Source organism: Alligator sinensis, unplaced genomic scaffold (genome assembly GCF_000455745.1).
Source record: "Alligator sinensis unplaced genomic scaffold, ASM45574v1 scaffold112_1, whole genome shotgun sequence".
NCBI classification, from domain to species: domain Eukaryota; kingdom Metazoa; phylum Chordata; order Crocodylia; family Alligatoridae; genus Alligator; species Alligator sinensis.
The window spans coordinates 115636-127673 of record NW_005841892.1 but is presented as its reverse complement, the minus strand read 5'-3'; positions in this window follow the sequence as shown (position 1 = coordinate 127673).

The window sequence follows — 12038 nt, the reverse complement described above, 5'->3', positions numbered from 1 at the left end:
GGCTATGCTACGTCAGGCTTGTCCAACATATGGCCCGCAGGCCACCATGCGGTCCTCCAAGCTGTTTTCTGAGGCCCGAAGTGCTGTGATGGGAAATGAAAGTAAACACTGTACTTTCATTTTGGGGGGTGATGTGATACCGCTTCCTGTGAGGTCTTTGAATATGGCTCACCAGCCCACTGGGTGATAAAAAGTTCATGATCTGGCCCCACATTCAAAAAAGTTGGACACCCCTGTGCTACGTGAATCAACCATGAGGCTGCAAGAGAGGAAGGACTTTATGTCATTCCTTACCTGATTGGGCAGTAACTTCTTCCTTGGAGTGGCGCAATGTGGAAGTGCAACCTGAAACAAGAGAAAGAGGAAGACAAGTCAGAAGAGAGGACGGAGTTTGACTGCCGTACCTACTGACTAGGCTAAAGCATAAACACGCAGGGTATGTTATTACAATGTATCCATAAATACAAAAGTAATCAGCAACATCACCTTGTTACCAAATAAAAGCTAGATCACTGAGAACTTGTTTCACTTGTGTTTCATTTCTATTATAGTTTTATCGTTTCATAGTGGTAGGGTCAGAAGAAACCTGAGCAGATCATCAAGTCTGACCCCCTGCCATGGGCAGGAATGAACGCTGCAGTCAAATGACCTCAGCTAGGTGTCTATTTAGCCTCCTTTTGAATACCCTCAGGGTAGGAGCGAGCATCACTTTCCTTGGAAGTTGGTTCCAGATCCTAGCCACCCTGACTGTGAAGTAGTGCCTCCTGATATCTAGCCTGAATCTATTCTCCATCAACTTATGGCCGTTATTCCTCGTTACTCCCAGTGGTGCTTGGGGGAACAGGGACTCACCCATTGCCTGCTGGTCCCCCTTGGTCAGTTTGTAGATGGTCACCAGATCCCCTCTCAGCCTTCTCTTGTAGAGGCTGAACAGGTTCAGGTCCCTTAGCCTCCCCTCATAGGGCCTGCCCTGATGACCCCAATCATGTGGGTGGCACTCCTCTAGACCCTCTCGATGCTGTCCACATCCCTCCTGAATTGTGGCACCCAAAACTGGATGCAGTACTCCAACTGTGGCCTGACCAATGTCGCATAGAGGTGGAGGATCACCTCCTTGGACCTGCTCGTGCTGCATCTATGGATGCATGTCAAGGTGAGGGTTAGCCTTCCTGACCACGTCCCCACATTGTCGGCCCATATTCATCTTGGAGTCAATGACTTCAAGATCCTTTTCTGCCTCTGTGCTGATGAGAAGGGAGTTCCCCAGCCTGTAGGTATGCTGCTGGTTTTTCCTTCTCAGGTGCAGTACCTTGCACTTGTCAGTATTGAAACCCATCCTATCCTCATCTGCCCATCCCTGTAACCTATCCAGATGTAGTTGTAGCCTGTCCCTCCCTTGTAGCATGCCCACTTCTCCCCACATCTTAGTGTCATCTGTGAATTTGAACAAGGTGCTTGTCACCCCCTCATCCAAGTCACTGATGAAAAGGTTGAACAGTGCGGGCCTGAGGACTGAGCCCTGTGGAACCCCACTGCCCACATCCCTCCAAGTCGAAAATGACCCATCCACCACCACTCTCTGGGTGTGGCCCTCCAGCCAATTAGTGACCCATCTGACTATGTAGGCATTGACACCACAGTTGCCTAATTTTTTTTAATGAGAAAGGGGTGAGAGACAGTGTCGAAGGCCTTCTTAAAGTCCAGAAAGACTACGTCCACTGTGACACCTGCATCTAAGGCTTTGTAACCTGGTCATAGAAGACCACCAGGTTGGTCTGAAAGGACCTGCCTTGAATTAACCCATGTGTTGCCCCTAAGCATAATCTCCCCTGATGTCCCTCGCAGATATGCACCTGGATAATTTTCTCAAAGAGCTTCCCCAGGACTGAGGTGAGACTAACAGGCCTATAGTTTCCTGTGTCCTCCTTATTCCTTTTTTTGAAAATGGGGAGCACATTGGCCCTTTTGCAGTCCTTGGGCACATCACCAGAGCACCATGAGTGCTCATAAAACTGTGTCAGGGGTCCCACAATGACCTCTGCCAATTCCTTCAGCACTCTGGGGTGGAGATCATCAGGACCTGATGATTTGAACATTTCTAATCCCACCAGAAGTTCCCTGACTAGGTCCTCACTGACCCTGGGCCTGGCTGTGCCTCCCCTGTGACCGTCAGGGATTCTGGTGGGGGGATGGCCTGGTCCCTGATCAGAAAAATGGAGGCAAAGAAATTGTTAAAGAGATTAGCTTTGCCATCTGGTGTGACCACCAGATTTTGTAGCATGTCCTACAGGGGCCCCATGTTACCCAGTACCTTTTTTTTACCCCCTATGTATTTAAAAAAGGACTTCCTGTTATCCTTGATCTGGATTGCTAGTCCCAGTTCCATCTCCACCTTAGCCTTCCTAACAGCCCCACTACAATCTCAGGCCAAGGAGGTATAATCCTTCCTGGTGATGTCCCCACCTTTCCATTGGGTGTCCACCTCCTGTTTAGCTATGAGATGTTCCTGGATTCTTTTGGTGAGACATAAGGGCTTTTGAGCACTCTTGCCCCCTTTGATCCACGTTGGGATTATCACCCTTTGGGCTTGGAGGATCGTCTCCTTAAGCAATGAAACACTCTTCTTGGACTCCCAACTCCGCTCCCTTCTGAGACCTCAGAGCCTGCCGACTAGCCTCCTTAGCTCATTGAAATCCGCCCTCCTGAAGTCCAGGGTTGCTGCCTTGCTGCAGGCCTTTGACACCCTGTGCTGGATGGTGAATTCCAGTAGGCAATATTTGTTATCGCCCAGGTAGTCAAGCACCCACAGTCCCCTCACCAGGTTGTCACCTGTGGCCAGGACCAGGTCCAACAAGGCATTTCCCCTGGTGGAACTGTGCACTTCCTGGGTTAGATGGAGGTCCTGTAGCTCGGCTAGGAACCTACATGAGCCATCAGACCTGGCTGACTCCTCTTTCCAGCAGATGTCCAGATAGTTTAGGTCACCTATGATCACCATATCCTTTGACTTAACTGCCTCCACAAGCTGACCTGAGAATTCCTGGTCTAGTACTTCTCCCTGGTTGGGTGGCCTATAGAAGATTCCCACAGTCCCTTTCCCCCTGACCCCCTTGTATTCTGACCCAGAGCACTTCAGTCTGCCCTTCCTCTGACCCAGTGCTGTTTGTTGAGGATGTGTATTGATCTTTGACGTAGAGCAACACACCCCAACCTTTCCTCCCTGTTCTATGCCACCTGTATAGCCTATAGCCCTTGATGTTCACTGCCCAGTCGTGCGTTGGATCCCACCAAATTTCAGTGAGCCTCACTATGTCTGGGTTTGTGTTAGCTAGCAGGAGGACAAGTTCCTCCTGCTTGTTCCCCATACTACGAGCATTGGTGTAGAAGCATTTAAGACCTCCTGAAGGTGCACGCACCATCCCCCTATTCCCAGGACTATCCAGTCCCTGTCTCTTACCTGGTATTTCTTGTGCTCATTGCCTGTCTTGGCTGGGCTGTTCTTGTGGGTGACTCTTGTTTCAAAGTTCCATGGCTCCTTCCATCCTCATCCTCCCCTTCCCCTGATGAGCCTAGTTTAAAGCCCACCAGAAAAGATGAGCCAACCTGAAAGAGAGCACATGCTTACCTTTGGGGGAGAGGTGAAGCCCATCCCACCTGAGCATGTCTCTTGTCCTGAAGTATGGGTCATGGTCTAAAAAGCCAAAGCCCACCTCAAGACATCATTTCCAAAGCTGTTAGTTGAACTCTCTGATGCAGGTCTCATGGCATTGTCCATGTCCGCTACTAGAAGGACAGAAAAGAAGAGCACCTGTGCCCCTGTATCCTTCAACTTGCCCCCCAGAGCTTGGTAGTCCTTCATCAGGCCATCTGGGCTGCTCCTGGCTGCATCATTAGGGATCTCCCATCAAGGCATGGCAGAAAAGTTTGCCAGGTGAGACGAGGGACTGATGAGAGAACCCAGTAACACAAAGAATTGAGAGAGAGAAAATCTGATGCCTATCTTAACCATGATTATATAATAAAGTCACATTTGTTGCCTAGAAAATACCCCAAAACTAAAACATTTTTCATCATAAAAATGTATAATAACCATTTTTTCTTTATATATAAGTACATATTCTACTAGATGTATATTATGAAGATTTATTTGGAAAATAAATTTTGTGAAGAAAAGATTCAAGGACGACAAAAGGTGATGAATTTCTATATACTTTTGGCAAGAGATAAGATTTTATTAAAGCAGGTAAATTTCACTTGAACCTCTACACTTCCTGCAAATATATTTTTCTGACAAAAAATAATCTAAGGGCAATGGCACATTTTACCCCTTATTTTCCTTTAAATAATTCTACTTTTAAAAATGTTCTGAAGTTATTTCTCTATATCTCAACATCCTTATCAACATCCTGTGACCATTCATTATGTTTGCTGCTTAGACCCATCACTTTTAGCCCAGTTTTTCAAGCCCTTAATTCTTTTATCGTTCCTAAACATATTCCTAACTTAAAGTAACTTGATAAAACATCCAAAGAAACTTTTCATTATTAGTATTAGTCAAAGTGTATTTTGAAAGTCAAATACAGAATTGGTCACTAGAATTTTATGAATCTACTTGTCTCTGGAGCAGTGTTGCTGAGCAAAACTGATAACAAGAAGCAACAACCTCTAATAGGGCCAGCTTCAAATATGTACATTGGTAAGCTAACTGCCTTTACACAGATAACAAAAATGATACATATATCTGGGTAACTGATGTTTAGATGTATGATGACAAATAGGCTTCACAGTCAGTACAGTCTTAGCACAGAAGCCTATGAGGTGCCTAACCCCTTCTATTGTAGCAAAACCCCCAGGTTTTTCTTTTTTAAATTAAAAAACACATTCTCTCCCCTTCCCCCCACCATTTCTGACTCTTTTTCTATTCCTTATAAGTAATTATAGGTAGTCATAGGTAAGCTAAGTTCTTGTAGTCCATTATTGTGACGAGCCCCTTTTTATATTATAAATAGTGTTCTGTTATTTTTGTATTGATTTTTACTGTTTCATATTAATATTGTATGATTTAGTCCTGTTCCTATACATTAAGCAAAGTAATGTCAAGCCTCTATCTTGTAATGTTAAGTTTCCATCTTGTAAGTTCAAATCTCCATTTTGTGTCCTCTGCCCGAGCATACTATATTATAATTGTGTAATAACTGACTCATACCTACTCCTCCTATGTAAATTGGTTCCTGCATGAATGAGAGTCAATGAGAATGCTTGAGACATAATGGTAGCAGGCCTAAAAATATCTACTGCTGAATGACCATCAACTTAATGACCGGACCATCAACTTAACAACCCTGCCACTGCCTTGTATTGACTCTCCCTGAAACTACAGACCTACTCCCAGGACCAGAGAAAAAAAAACAATATTTGAAACATTAAGATCCTCCAATAAACCAGCAACATGGAAACAAAGAACAGAATAGAAACCAGCAACTCCACCATTGTATCCCACCAGATAATGAGGACACCTGGAACTCCATGACCTCATCTGAGCAGGACTGGCCCTTGCCTGGGCATGTCCTTCCCATTGGAGTTGCAGATAGACTATAAAAGGGGTGGTAGAGTGTGACCTCCTTGGGATGCCCTTTCCATCCAAACCAGCACTATGCCACGCCACCTATCCACCCAGAGGCCCTGCTGGTGACCCTTTATGGACAACACCTCACTGGAGAAGACTTTGAATGGTCATAAAGGATAAACTCACAGCCTGGATAGGTAGTATGGCAGCAAGAAGCCCCCACAAGCTCCACAGGGGCTAGAGGAAACCCCAAGAGCCCTGGCATGGAATAAACGGGCCCCCCATGCCCTGGAAAACTGATCTTTAGGAGCATGGCTGGAGCTGGAACCAGTGCCACAGCTGCGCAAGCTGGCATTATGCCGGCTCTTCAAACAGCTGCTCCCAGGGTGGGGGAGTGCCAGGCCAATGGTGGTGGCGGGAGATGCTGCCACGGGAAGATTTAAAAACCCCGCCAGAAGTCAACAGGGGAAAGAGGAGGGAGAGAGAGCCAGCAGAGAGCACACCAGGTGTGGTGTGACTCCTGCAGCTGGAAGGAACGTTGCTGCAGGCATGGAGCCTGCATCTGGAGCAGGGGGAACAGTGTCCCTACATTAGGCTTGGGAGGATCTATCCCCTGCCCCCCGGCTACCTACATTTCCAAGTAGATAAAAAAATCATCTCTGGGGAGAGGGAGGGACACCAGACAATGGGAGCCCAAACCTCTGGCACCAGGGTCTGGGGATCCAGCTGCCTTAACATCCAGGCAAACCTACCAGAGCCAAAGTCGACACCTGACCCCTTAGCAAAGGGGCTTACAGGGTACAGCAGAACTACACAGGCAACACCCAAGTGGTTGGTGAGTGGACAGGGTGTAGGGGAAGCAGAGTGGCTCCTTAACTTCCAGCCTACTCTGGCTTTTACCTCCCATATCTTGGCTTTTTCCTCCACTGCCCCTCACCTCACCTCTCTGCTGCTTCTCCCAGCTTCTTTGACCAGCTTGGCTCTCTCTGCTGCCCCAGCTTGATCCCCTGCCTCCACTTCTTCACCTCCTCTGTCTCCTGGATTTTCCTTCACACCCAAGTAACCCCGGGACACCAAGTGACCTCAAATAACCCCAAAGCACCAAGTGACCCCAGGTACCCCTAGTGTTAACACACAAACACCACTGAAGTGTGTGTTTGTGTGTATGTGCATGTGTGTGGACCCATAGTGTCATATGTGTAGCGTGTGTGTGTGTGTGTGTGTGCAATTTTGTATCATGCCTTCCTGTCTAATAGCATGGTATTGAGATCCTGAGCATTGATCTGACATGTGTCAAGTCAACACTATAATTGTCCTTCTTGAGGTAAATTGCCCAGTTGTTGATGTTGCAACATTTTTTTATGTTGGGTGGATGGCTAGGAACAGTGCATCCAGGGATACTTGGAGACTGCAAATTGTTAGTACTGACTGTATGGAGCAGACTGATATTACTACAATGTGAGCTGCCCAATACCAGCTGGAAATAATTCTTGCCAAAAGAGGCATAACTTCAAGATGCTCAGAGGACACTTAGATCATTTTTTCCTCCCTTAATGCATGGACCTTAAGGGTATTTAACACATGAGAAAGGTAACATCTAACAAAGCCCCTAGTTACTTCCCTGAGCCTCTGAATTCATTATCTATAACTGTAGAACAAGAAGCTGTCATTTGGTGGTGGTGGTGGGGAACGGAATCACACTTCTTAACTCAAAAACAAATAATTTTCTAAAGAAAGGGCCAGGATTTTAAATGCAGCATGTCTCAACTTAATATCTAAATCTCTTGAAAAATTCCAAACTAGCTCCACAAAACCAATATACAAGTTGGTGGTAGGAGGCCCAATCTGCTGTCATCTCTCTAACTACTGTCCAAGATGTGGCATTTTTGACAGGTCATGACTATATCTTGTGTGATCAGTGAATAAGAGCAAGAGGTTGTAGTTCCTTAGCAGCTTTTAATTCCTTCAGATCAGGACTTTTCTGCTTTGCTTATGTATATTTTAACCCAGGAAATCTAGTTATTTCTGCTCAGCAAGCATTTCTGCTTACTGAGCTTTAGGCTGCCAGGCTTGCGTGTTTCTAGTATACTAGACAGGCCTTTAACATATTGCCCTTCTGCATGGCCATATACCAACAGAATATTGTCTGAGTAATAAGTTCCTCTTTTAGGTGCTGTAACAGCTCTTTATTTTTCCTCTGTCAAGTATAATAGTAATGCTAAGAAAAAGTCTGCAGAAACAATATCAACCAAATGTTATGTTAAAAGCAGTTAACATAGTGCTGTCTAACTGTGGAGGAACCTGCCAACAACAACCAGTAGAATTTAAAACAAAAAGTATTTTGGGCACCTACTTTGCTTGAAGTGTGACACCGGTCATGAATATATACCACTATTGTTTTTGTAGTTTTGTTTAACAGGACTGTCATTTTTCTTAAGTACTTTAACCAGTGGTTCACAAACCCATGGGGTGCTGATGTTTTGTCTATGATTTTCATGAAAAGAAAAAAAAAAATCCAAGTTAATTGTTATTTATCAGAGGTTAAAATAGAAAACCTTAAATGGTAATAAAAATACATTAGAGTATTTAGTTTAATGAGTCTTATTTTTTCTACTTTCCTGACTTTCAGTTCATTTTCTGATTGATCAATGGAAGTAGGAGGAAGAAGGTATAGGGAGAAAAGGGGGTAAATTTTTAAAAGAAATGCATTTTTTTTCTTTTTAATTTCAAGTTATTACTGGGAAAATGGTACATATCTGGGGGAAAATGAACAAAATTCATTTTTATCATTAAAACTAACTATGCTCCATACTACCTGTCAAATTAATTCTGAATAAAATGAAATTCCTTAGGCTACAGAAATGCTAAGCTATGGCCCACCAATACTCCATTAGTCAAAAGAATGTCCAATCACCATAAGGCTAGTCTATTTATTTTAAGATATAAACTATCCTGAATGAGTAAATGGGAAAATATGAACAAATGAAAAAAATAACTGTCACTGTGTTTAGTTTGCTAGTTTAAATGTAGATAACTAGCCCTGAAAATTATGAAATCAAATTATCAAAATGTTTGAGGTCATTTGTTTTTATAAGAAGCTACTTATTCCTATACTATTAATAATGCACTGGCACTGATCACTGTTAATCTTGGTTTTGTTTAATGAAATTGCATGGTTGAATTATATAAACTGTTACAAACTATTGAAATCAAAGTTATTTTGTTTTGATACTGGGAGATGTTATCAACCCTGAATTCTGATAGGATTTAGTAAGAGACCATAGTGTTCAATGTCTCATTAATGTCAGTCAATTAAGGAAAAACAAAAACAAAACAAAAAAAGAACCCAAACAGTTAAAAAGCAATAGACAAGGAACTATTTCCTTTTTAAAGGATTTTTTTCTTTTTTTTTTTCCCCAAGGAAGGTTTTTTAAAGATGTGAAACACTTAGGGCAGCCTTAGGTAAGAATGAGAAGTTGGTGATCAAATGGAACCCACGAGGTACTAGAGAAAAATAATTCAGTACTTACAGATAAAAAAAATAAATATGAAAGGAACATATACATGTCAGACAGAAAATGATGAATTTTCTATTTCCTCAGCTGACATTCTGAAAGGTATTCACTGAAACCACCTACTGTTCTTTGAAGAGCTTTGTTCATGTGTTATCTCCTGTTTCACTGCTGTTGTCTGTTTGAAATCCCTTGAAAGTATGTGTACACTGTAGAATGAGAAGAATATTCATTTATTGTTCATGAATACCCATTTGAAGATTCACGTTTCTGTCTAAAAGTGTCTAGTTATTTCAGGAATAAATAGCCCAAATTTAATGAAAAGTGACAGTTACTAGAAATCCTACATAAAGGCAGGTAGCAAAGCTTTTTGTAATAATGGCATGGCTGTTCTTGAGGGAAATTATGACCCAAAATAGACTGGAGACAAATTAGGGTAACTTCTTATGATGCAATTGCTCTCCTGAGCTTTTAAAAAACAAACATCAAAAGTTCTCCCACACAGATACCAATTACAAAATATTAGGGGTGTGTGAAATGAGCTGTATTCAATTCAGATTCAACCTGAATTGGGGGCAGTGAGTAGATTCATTGATGGATCACTGTCCGAATTCAATTCGGCCAAATCCACATCGGAAGATTTGATGCTGATTCGGAGAATCAGTGATTTGGCAATAGACACAGCTATAAATCTTTTTTCTACATACCGTGAGGTACCAGGCACAGTTTGTGAATGCTGCAATGGTAGGGCAGATGGGGAATCTCACAGGAGCATGAGGGGCTCCCCCTCATGGACGATGGCAGACCCAGAAGCAGATTGGAAATACTACCGGTCCCCTTCTAGGTCCACTACAAAGCATGCGGGGGACCCCTGTGCACCCTCCCCTGGCTGAGCAATCAGCCAAAGGGAGACACTGGGTGACCCCCCCAGACCCAGGAGGCACCAGTCACCAAGGCAGGGGGTTGGGGGAGGGTTCCCCGTGCACTCCGTGGTGGACCCAAAACAGACTGGAAGTGCTTCTGGTCTGGTTCCAGGTCCACTGCTGAGTATGCTGCCCCCCCCCGCCGCACTCCAGTGGGATGCTCCATCTGCCCCATCATCTCAGCATTCATGAGCCACCTGGTACCTTGAGGTATGTAGAAAAAACATTTAAAGCTGTGTCTATGTCTGAATCATCAAATCTCTCCAAATATTTCCAAATCAATTCATAGATTTCTGATTCTATTCAGAGAGATTAAAGGGTCTCCTGATTCAATTTGGATTCAGAGATTTGGCCGCTGAATCAGGCTGAATCTCCACCGAATTGAATCAGCAACCAAATTTTCTCACAGCCCTACAAAATACAAGCTCTCTTACCTTGAAAGCTAAATCATCAAAGGAAGCAAGGAAATGATCCTGTTTTTATAAAGGATATATATAAGTTTTGCTTATGTGAAGAGTTCAAGTATCATTCAGGTTTCCTGGTCAGGCCTACTCCAGTCAATGCTTTGGCAATGCCTTTGTGTAAGCAGCATATGTATAAATCAATGCTCCAGAGAGGCCTAAACAAGTACTGATGTTGATTAAAGAATTGCCTAAAGGTGAGATGACAGTAGGTAGTGTTGGGAGGGAAACTATCAGGTTAGTGGGAGGTTCTTTTAGGGACAATTAAAGACTATTGCACAAAACTTAGGAGTAAATTAATGTAATTTTATAATGAAACTAATTTTTTCTCACCTCTTCCCACTGCTGTTTTTTACCATGTTGTGCCGAGTTCCTTGTGATCAGACCTGAGAGAGAATGTCTTGCATTTGAAAGTTTGTCTAATTTTAGACCAAATATAGTTGGTGTAATAAAAAAGTATCACTAAGAAATTCTTGCCTTTCACAGTGACTTGGGAGACATAAGTACAAATAAAGATCAAAACACTGTTCAGGAAGAACTCAAATGCATTGAAAATTTGAGTAGTATGAAAGGGATGAAATTTAATAGTTAAAAATCCAAAGCCATGCACTTAGGATTTAAAAAAAAAAATGTTGCTGAAGACTGCAATTCCTTGCTTGGAAAAGACCAAGCAGAAGAAAGTTGATCACAAAAACATTAAGAGTCAAAGTGAAAAATGAATGAAACCCATGAAAAAGGAAAAACAAAATCCTAAGATGTATTAAATGAGATATCCCAGTAGAGATAAGGCAATATTAATGCCAACAGGCAAGGAACTAGTAAAATCTCATCTGGGACTATGTACAATTCTCAATTTATCTTTCTTGAATAGTGTTCAAACTGGAACATGTGCATGATTGCTTTTCTGTCAGTACATCAGGCAGGGGTGGCACAAGCTTCTTCCCACTGCAAGGGATAGACTGCAGCTGGGATCAGCCCAGCCAGGAGGCTCCATCCTTCCCAGTGCCACTGCTGCCCCCGCTGCCCACCCACCCCATGCAGCTGGGCACACCCTGCTCCCGCCCACTCCAAGCCCAGCCCCAGCCCAGCCCACACGGGGAAGAGGCTGGCATCACCCCTGCCAGGAGTCCCAAGCTTTTGTGGGCTCACCTGTGCAGGGTGGGCAGGCGGAACCAGCAGCTACAGAGGGGCCAAGGTGAATTTTCGGGGGACTATATCCCCCTCCCCCCATCCCCCAATCCCCTCCACAGTGCCACACTTGATGTCAGGAGGTAAACAGAAAGAAAAAAAAATCTAAAGAATAAAGTTGGCATTGAACCTCATAGATATACATTTTCATAAATACAGGTAAGTTAAAAAAAAATTAGATGGTTTCTAACCATAGGAGTGAGTTTCTGAATCAATCACTTAGTAAGTGCATTGGGACAAAGAACCTAACTGGTTTTGAGTGGGGCTGGATCCAGTTTATGGAAAGAGTTATACAAGTTTGCTACCATGGTTCCCCTGCTGTACCTGTGGCTGGGTAGCATGTTATGTCTGTGTTGTGTCAGGGTTGATGGTAGTCTTATATAAAGTC